At 46.0% G+C, this 6,335-nt stretch overlaps 1 pseudogene; it reads left to right on the top strand.

Annotated features, from left to right (window-relative positions):
• Nucleotides 1–243: 243 nt before the first annotated feature.
• Nucleotides 244–3,481, top strand: LOC147105250 (uncharacterized; annotated as a pseudogene).
• Nucleotides 3,482–6,335: the final 2,854 nt, after the last annotated feature.

Here is a 6,335-nt window from a genome sequence, read left to right as displayed (position 1 = left end):
CCGCTACTAAATATGGGGACCGGGCCGGATTCGGGGCGGAACCGGGGCACTGCGCACACCGATGACATCATCGGTGCCGGCGCAGCGCTAACGGCTACCGCCGCCAATACCGCTGCGCTGAATATCAGCGCAAACTCATTTTTGGCGCAGAAGCCCTCTTTAGGCGGTAACTGGCCGCAAAGCTGGCAGCGCCTTAATGAATTTCTAGGCCACTGGGTTTAAAAGACACAAGTCTCAGCAGACATGGCTGTAAACAAAATACAGGCATCTGAGATAAAGATCAGTTGATAACAAAGTTGTAAACAGGCTTTGAAATGGGAAAGGGATATTGAACAAGAAACTAAGACCCTATTGAAAAGCAAAGACTTGCTTCCGAAGAGTCTAGAGTTTGGGTGTAACACAATGAGAAGACCCAGTTTAAGTGTTAAGAGCTAACACGTTGGAACAGAAACACAAACATTAAAAGAGGCATGTGCCTTTGAAACATGACATCAAGTAAAGAAACATCTGCTGGTCAAATAGTTTTATGTTAAACTTGGAAATAAGATTAAATATGCAACCAATTGAGATAGCTACAAATGTATGAACCACTCTGGTCAAAGTGTCTTTAATTTAGATATAGTAAAAACCATACCAACAAGGACACTTTGAAGATAAGACTTCAATAGATACACCAAGCAATTACATTGGCCCAGTAATTCCTCTCCCAACGCGTGAGTACGGACGGGGTACTCACGCGTGTGCCCGGAGGAATTGCCGGTTTTCAGCATGCACAGCGCATGCGGGGAAAACCGGCATTTCCTCTCCTCTGACCCAAGGGGTTAAGAGGCTGAATGCGTGCGCATACACAGGCAGCGCGTGCGACTTGGATTTCCTTTATTTTTAGAGAGTTGCGCATGTGTAAAGGCCTCCGGTTTTTACGCATTGAAAAACCACACGTAAGTACTTAGTTTTACAGGTAAGTGGTCTAATAATACAATTTATACATTTTTCTTCCACAGGTTTATTATTTTTAAAGAATTTACAGTAAGGTAAGTTTAGTTTTAGCCCCGATTTTTTATATAATCATTTTTTTCAAATTTTAAAATGATTGTTTAAAATAGTTTTTTACAGTTATTTATGGTTCAGTTAAGTAGCGCAATTTTTTTTAAAATTTTCTTTCAAGTTTAAGTAGTGTTTTGGGGCCAGGAGTTTTCATGAGTTTGACAGCTCTCACTATCAAACTCATGAATGAACTTTCGCAACCTCCCATTGGTTGCCCTGTGCTCACGTGATCCCAGCCGGCTCATCGCACTAAGTACGCCGCTGGGTCACGCACGCACAGCGCGGCAGGACCTCAAGTGGGCCAGTGAGAGGAAATGCAATGTGGGCCAGGATTGAAATGTCAGCGCGCCGGGTAAGTGCACATCGGGGGCTTGCACGCGCGGCAAGCTCCCGATCCTAATTTCAGGGCCATTGTGTTTGTATTAAACTTGGAACACCACGAAGTCAAAATGTCTGCTAAAAAGCAGTTAAGCCAATAGTAAGAATTGAATAGAAAGCATTTTGTAAGAATGACATCAAACAGAAACCATTGCTGCCATTGTTTTTATCATGGTTTTTGAAACACTTAAAGGTATGCATGCAATAGTAGAATTGATAGTAAAATAGAAAGCATTCGAAAGAAATATCAATAAAGACAATTAGCTGACATCAGCAGAGAACATCAAAGAAGAAACAACTGCCAAAAGAGTATAAAATAAGAGCTTTTCAAACAGAAAGTCAGAATTCACTGAACGGGCTAAGCGTTTCTCAAATTTACAGGCACCATCTGTAAGTTTTTAACTTTGAGTCTCGGGTAAATCAAGGTATTGATTTTTGGTGGATATTCTGGATTTAGAAATAAGTAAGAAATAAGAAATGTAATGAAGTAAAGATTTGAGAATAAGGATCTCTGAGAAATAAGAAATGTAAGCTAATTGTATTTTGAATTGCTAATGTTGCGACTGACTCAACAGATGTTAACTGAATGTCGGCTCTTAAATAAAACTATATATTTTTAGAATTGTCTCAAAGTGTAATTCTGTATAGACTCGCGGACCCACAAATTCTGTACACTCTTTTGTAAGCAGTTGCAGAATTCTGGGGGGTATTCCGGACCCTTATAATATCCGGAAGGTTACAGTCTAGTTCAACTTATTAAAAGTACTATCCGGAGGACGGTAACATTTTCAGTCATTCCTTTCCTTTAGGGTGAGATAGCCTGAACCTTTAGACCCATTTAAGCATCTTATGGAATTCGGCTATCTCTAACTTAAGTTGAGGGTGAACGTCTGGGGAATATGCCTGATCTGGGATTAGCCCAAAAGGGCTAGGACTATAATTATCCCTTCAAGCATGCACCTCTTGCTTTCTCACACCCCCTCCCCTCATCACAACCCAACCCTTGTCCCTTTTTCATTTCAGATACCCAAGAACTGGAACCTTCCCAGTCAGAGGAGGAAGAGGAAGAACAGTGAAGAGATGAAGAGAAAATGTCACTCGATCTTACACTCGCAGTCACCAGCTCAGAGACAATACTACATGTATTTTAGAGGTTAGGATGGAGCAGAACTGCACGTGGTGAGACACCAGGCACAAGTGAGCAGGAGCCTGGGCGGGGGGAAAGGATAACGCAGGTGTCAGCTGGCCGGACGGCGATGTCGCACACTAGTTCTGCTATAGAGAAGCCTGATGAGGACTTCGATGAGCCAAACTACAGAAGAAGCCCGATGGGTGTATACAACCAAATCCTTGATGCACTGGAAAGCCTACCAGAAAGCCTGCACACAACGTCAAGCAGCATGGAGGAGTTCAGCACCAACTTGGCATAGGGCTTTACACAGAGCTTGAAGCCCATCCTTTCCAAAATGGAATGGATGGTCACCTCCATCAGCACACCTGTGGAAGCTACAATAATGCAGCACCTGATGGTGATGTCACAGCTTCTATTCCACCACAAACAACTTCCGTCAAAGGTCTGAGTTCTGCAGTGGAAGCTCAGACTGCTGTCTTGCAAGCTCAGACTGCTGACATCATGGTTCATGATACCACTGTTCAAAGGGGCTTCCAGGGTGTCACAGCAGTCCATCAATCTGTTCTTCAACAGATCAGTAGGATTGCTGAGCTATCACCCAGGGAGAGTGGCAGTGACTCCATGGAACACAAACCGGCTGTCCTCTCTCAGAATGACAGCATTTGTGCTCCCACCTCTGCCACTCTGCTACTGCCCTTGCTGCTGCCTGTCAGCCAGCCAGCCCAGACTGCTGCAGCCCACGCCGAGATGGTGCAGTCTGAAGCCGGGCCTTCTTGACCCAGAGCTGCTCATGGACATCCTCCAAGGCCATCTGCAGTCTCCTCAATTGAAGGTCAGCAGCCTTCCACCACCCATGCTGCAGCCACTGGGGAAGCACCTCGTAGGAGCACAAGGATAGGCGAAGGCACACGGAAGACAGGCCCTTAGGGAATGCACAAGAGTGATTAGTTTATTTTTGTGTGCATTATGTAATGATTCAATTAAAAAAATTTGATTGGGTTTTATTTTTGTGTTGTCAGAAAGAGAACGATGTGATGGTCAGTGAGAGAGGAGAGGTAAGGAGTGTGTGACTGTTAGTGAATGGGGAGGTGTGGTTGAGGTTAAAGGTATCGCTCATGAATTATTTGATCATGTAAAGCCCAGGCAGAAATGAGCAGTCTACGTTGCAGCCTCCCTTCCTCTTCCTGTTCCTCCACATCCCGTTGCACTTCCTCTTCCTCCACTTCCTCCTCTTCCTCCTCCTCCTCTCATGCTCTGCTTCTCACCTGATAGGTGGTGGCAACGGCTGTTCCCTCAAAATGGCCAGGGTGTGCAGCATGCAGCATACTGCCACAAATCTTGATACTCGCTCAGCTGAGTACTGCAGGGCTCCTCCAGAGTGGGCCAAGCAGCAGAAACATCGCTTGAGGGCATCGATGGTGTGCTCTATAATGTTCCTTGTGTTACAGTATGGCTCTCATTGTAGGCCTGCTGTGCACATGTGCGTGGGTTCCAGACCGGAGTCATGAGCCATGTCATGAGTCGCTAGCTCTTGTCGCCCAGTAGCCATCCTTTGACTTGCTGTGCTGGACCAAATACAGATGGCACAGAGGACTGCCGCAGAATGGAGGAATCGCCACTACTGCCAGTATAACAGCCACCTGCATGATGTGCTGCCTGTGGTCGCACACCAGCTGCACACTGAGGGAGTGAAATCCGTTTTGGTTCATGAAAATGCCTGAGTTCACATGAGGCGCATGCATGGCAATATACGTGCACCATGGGGATGCCGGCATTCCATGCTAACCCTCGTGCTCACTCTGCCTGCTTGTCTCTGGCAAGAGGAAATGAGATTAAACTGTTTCTCTGAAAACCTCAGTGACATCCCTTATGCAGCGGTGCACTGGAAAGTGTGAAATATTGCTTATATCTCCAGCAGCAGCCTGGCAGGAGCCAAACAGCTTAACGTTGTGTTCAGCTGTGCGAGGTTAAGGCTGGAGTGTGGTATTCGAAATTGGCAGCAGTAGCATCAGATCAGCATTGCACACTGATTGGCCTGCTCTGCATGTTACCGGTGGTCAGTAGGTGTGCACGCGGAAACCCCTTTACCAAGATGGCGTCTGGCGCACTTCCTATTGGAAATGTGCGTGCGCATCTCGGACCGCATTTTTGAGCATTAGGTGGCCACGCAGCCTGTTTTTCAGGCACTACATGGCCTGCCAGATGTACGCCACCCACCATATTGGATGTGCACCAACAAGAGGCTTCCTTTACCCACGCCTGAAGCAGGCATTCGGCCCTTCGCATATCCAAATAAGGGGCCTAACGTCTGCTTGAGGTCCCCGCTCCAACATTAGTCTGCCATGAGGCAGCCAGTACCATCGCCGGCTGCACTCAAGGAAACAAGCCTGACAGAACACTTGCAACAGAAAAGGTAAGTTACGTAGCTCTGAATGTGGAACCTGGCTAATATTCATTCTTCAACCAATACCACCAAAATAAAGCACTTTACCATTTAATTCTGGTTACACATTTGCCTATGACAAGTCCCTGTATATCAAAAAGAAATTAATTGTGTGAAGCACTTATAGACGTTTCAACATGATATACAAAGGCAAGAATTATTTATTTTTATTTTATTGGTAAAATGATTGCGTGTAGCGGAACTGAAACTGAATGCTCTGAAACATGCAGGACCGAACAAGACAGAAGTAAAACTAATTCTTCCCTGGTACAGGGTGTGAAAGTTGCTGTTTACTGAGAGAGCTCAGAACATCCGCTCCTGGAGGCTGTGGGATTTGTGAGTAAGACGAGCAGTCCATCCTCCGCATCATTTGAGTCACACAGTGAGCAGGATTTCTCAGCTGCAGGGGTATTACAGTACTGTCTGTGAGATGAGGCCTTTTCAAGCTACGACTCTCTTACTCCCAGGAAATGTCACTTCATGCTAATTACATACTGCATACTTATTTATCCTTAACAGCCACCTCTATGAGATGTCAAACGACACAACATTAGCAGTTAAACACTGCAAGTGTTTCATTGCCAATCCCAAGTTACCATCAAAAGCAACATGCCTTTAATCAACTTTAATTAGACTTATGAACTCCCCTAATGTCCCAGTGGGTATATTCACTGTCTAGTGTGGAACTGAGTTATTGTGATATATCTCCTCTGCTATCAAGATGGTTCCTGCCTTATTGGTCATCAATGTGAAGTTGTTTAAAGGAAGGCCCATTCTTTTATTTTATTCATTTATGGGATCTGGACATCGCTGGCAAGGCCAGCATTTATTGCCCATCCCTATTTGACCTTGAGAAGGTAGTGGTGAGTCGCCTTCTTGAACTGCTGCAGTCCGTGTGGTGAAGATACTCCCACAGTGCTGTTAGGGAGGGAGTTCCAGGATTTTGACCCAGCGACGATGAAGGATCGGCGATATACTTCTAAGTCAGGATGGTGTGTGACTTGGTGGGGAACTTGGAGGTGGTGGCGTTCCCATGCACCTGCTGCCCTTGTCCTTCTAGGTGGAAGAGGTCGCGGGTTTGGGAGGTGCTGCCGAAGAAGCCTTGGCGAGTTGCTGCAGTGCATCTTGTAGATGGTACACACTGCAGCCACGGTACGCTGGTGGTGGAGGGAGTGAATGTTTAAGGTGGTGGATGGGGTGCCAATCAAATGGGCTGCTTTGTCCTGGATGGTGTCGAGCTTCTTGAGTGTTGTTGCAGCTGCACTCATCCAGGCAAGTGGAGAGTATTCCATCACACTCCTTACTTGTGCCTTGCAGATGGTGGAAAGGCTTTGGGGA

Source organism: Somniosus microcephalus, chromosome 18 (assembly GCF_052327205.1).
Source record: "Somniosus microcephalus isolate GS21.2 chromosome 18, FLI_Smic_1.0, whole genome shotgun sequence".
Taxonomy (NCBI): Eukaryota; Metazoa; Chordata; class Chondrichthyes; order Squaliformes; family Somniosidae; genus Somniosus; species Somniosus microcephalus.
The sequence above is the reverse complement of the archived record's forward strand: the minus strand, read 5'-3'. Positions and strand labels throughout refer to the sequence as shown.